The 2,862-nt window shown below is 49.3% G+C and overlaps 1 pseudogene; it reads left to right on the top strand.

The window, feature by feature from the left end:
• The first annotated feature begins 1,506 nt into the window (after positions 1 to 1,506).
• On the top strand, positions 1,507 to 2,234 carry LOC116639302 (annotated as a pseudogene).
• The last annotated feature ends 628 nt before the right edge of the window (positions 2,235 to 2,862 follow it).

The raw sequence follows: 2,862 nt of genomic DNA, 5'->3' as shown, positions 1-2,862 counted from the left end.
GACCAAAAGAAGCAGGCACGGTGTGTCCATGTTCTCAGTCTCAACAAGATACCCTCGCATGGCTATGGGCGCATCCAGCCCTAGGAGGCTAAGGGGGCAAAAATGGTCTCGTTGGTTCAAGATGACCCAGTATCCCGGGAATGCCCAGAATTGCAAACTCAGATGCTAGAGAAACTACACAAGTAATGTTGACAAGACACAGGAACCAGTCAGGGGGTGGTGGGGACTGTGCCAGCCTGAACACCCATGCCTCACCTAACACGGGCACCTACTGCTCTGCGTGGGATCAGTGGGCACCTACAGGTCCGCAGTGGGATGCAAGCCCGGTGCTACCTGGTCTGATTTTTCAAGAGAAATGGGAATTCAGAATTTTGTGTGAATCTGATGGGCAACCCATTCAAAATACATGAAAACCCATGGTGGGGGGCAACACTGAGGGGCACATGCCTGTGAGTCAGCTTCAGTTGTCAGGCCGCCATCTGCCAAGTCCAGGGTCTTCCTAAACACTCTCACCTCTTACTGGCTCCTCAGTGGAAGGTTTAATGGGGGAGAAGTGAAAGTAGCTTCTCTCTACCCCTGCAATATTAGTAAGACTTCAAGTAGCTAATAAGATTAAATAATAATATCATTCTTATTAGTATTATTATTACTTAATGATGATTAATAATTGTATTATTAGGTATTACATATTACTTAATAACATTACTTAAAATGATTACTTTTAAACATTATTAAGTAGTAGTAATAATAATAAGTAACCAATAATAGGAAGGCTTCAAAACTTCTAGATTTTCTACCAGCCTTCCAAGGAGAAAATCCAGTCCCTGAATAAAACACAATTCCATTTCTCTGTACTTTTGCTTGTGTTGTTTTATCTTCCTTTATGAACCCCACTTTGCCTGATGATCCCCTACTTTTCCTTCTAAGATCTGTTCAAGGGTCACCTCCTTCTGGAAGCCTTTCCTGATTTCCGCTCCCTTTCCTTCTTCCCTTACTCATTCACCTTAGATTAGGTCCCCTAGAGCACCAAGAGGTAATATTCCAGAACTTTCAAAGACAGTGTCTTTGCCCCGATTCTCTAGCAAACAGATGGATAAAGCACATGCTAGCACTCTACTGGGGGTACAATCCCAGGACACTAAGAGTGAAGGGGAAACAACGTAAGGCAGGAAAGGCCCGAAAGCAAATACAAAGTACTGTGGTCCTGAACGGCCTACAGCTTCTCAAGAAAACAGTCAGTTGCTTAGTCCTGTGTGATGCCTCTCAAGAGGCAGTATGAACCTACTGCACCTCAAAACAGTTACTGGGGGGCAAAGGGGTGAAGCATCTGTTGGCTCCTGCCTGTCTTCAGCCTCCCATTGGCCAAAATCAGAGCTATGAGACAGTGACTCCCCCAAAGGAGGAGTGTTGGAGCTCGCCAGGGCTGGGGCTGCCCGAGGGCCTGGGGGAGGGGTGCTGCAGTGAGCACCCCGCAGGCTGTGCATTTCCCAGCAGGCTGCGGGCACCATGGGTCTGTGTGCCATCACCTCCCCCAGGTCCGTGCTGGTGTTGCCCCCCCCTCGACTTCTGGGGGTCAGCCGGCATCTTATGCCACGTGGGAGCCCACATCTTTATCATTTATGATGAAGATGCGTACACTCTCATCCCCACTGTCCTGATCACCCTGTAGGAGCCCCGCTTTTCCTTATTGGGCTAATTGGTAGCTGTGCCACAATCCCAGAAAGCCGCTGAGGACTTGCCACATTTGTCATCATCCTGCTCTTGGTTTTTGTCACAGAAGTTGTTGTCATGGGTTGGGGATACATTTACAGAGCAAAGGTTGAACATGAGGATGATGGCGGCATTCAGACAGCGTGGGAGACCTGCAATGGGAAGGCCACGGACGCTGCTAGCCGGGCGGGGGATTACGTACAGAGACAGCGGCACTGTTGTGGAGCTCACAGCAACTCAGACTGGTTCAAAGAAACCAAACACCAGAGTGTCCCTCTTAGCTGTGCAGAGGGACCGTCAGCAGCTGTCCTGGCAGTCTGGCCCAGCCCTCTGACCTCTCTGCCGAGGGATACGAGGCCCTAGTTGTAAAGAAGCTACAGGAATTCCTGGTGCATCTTATCTGAGCGGCACTGGCATCGGCAGCTATCCAGCCGCTGGGCGTGCTGTGTGCACGCATCCGATTGTGCCCGAGGAGTCGCGATCCTGCTTAGGAGCTCCTCATCACCGGTGGAACCTCTGCATAGTCCAAAACGCACGCCGGTACGTGCACCCCGATGTTTACAGCAGCAGTGTCCACAACAGCCAAACTGTGGAAAGAGCCACGATGTCCATCGACAGGTGAATGGATAAAGAAGAGGTGGTGTATAGATACAATGGAATATTATGCAGCCATCAAAAGGAATGAGATCTTGCCATTTGCAACGACGTGGATAGAACTGGAGGGTATTATGCTGAGCGAAATAAGTCAATCAGAGAAAGACAGGTATCATATGACCTCACTGATATGAGGAATTCTTAATCTCAGGAAACAAACTGAGGGTTGCTGGAGTGGGGGGTGGGGTGGGAGGGATGGGGTGGCTGGGTGATGGACACTGGGGAGGGTATGTGCTCTGGTAAGCGCTGTGAATTGTGCAAGACTGTAGAATCTCAGATCTGTACCTCTGAAACAAATAATGCAATATATGTTAAGAAAGAAAAAAAGAAGAAGATAGCAGGAGGGGAAGAATGAAGGGGGGAAATCGGAGGGGGAGACGAACCATGAGAGACGATGGACTCTGAAAAACAAACTGAGGGTCCTAGAGGGGTCCTAGAGGGAGGATGGGTTAGCCTGGTGATGGGTATTAAAGAGGGCACGTTCTGCATGGAGCACTG

Source organism: Phoca vitulina, unplaced genomic scaffold (genome assembly GCF_004348235.1).
Source record: "Phoca vitulina isolate PV1807 unplaced genomic scaffold, GSC_HSeal_1.0 scaffold18, whole genome shotgun sequence".
NCBI lineage: Eukaryota > Metazoa > Chordata > Mammalia > Carnivora > Phocidae > Phoca > Phoca vitulina.
Note: the sequence above shows the minus strand (reverse complement) of the source record. Positions and strands in the feature narration are given on the sequence as shown.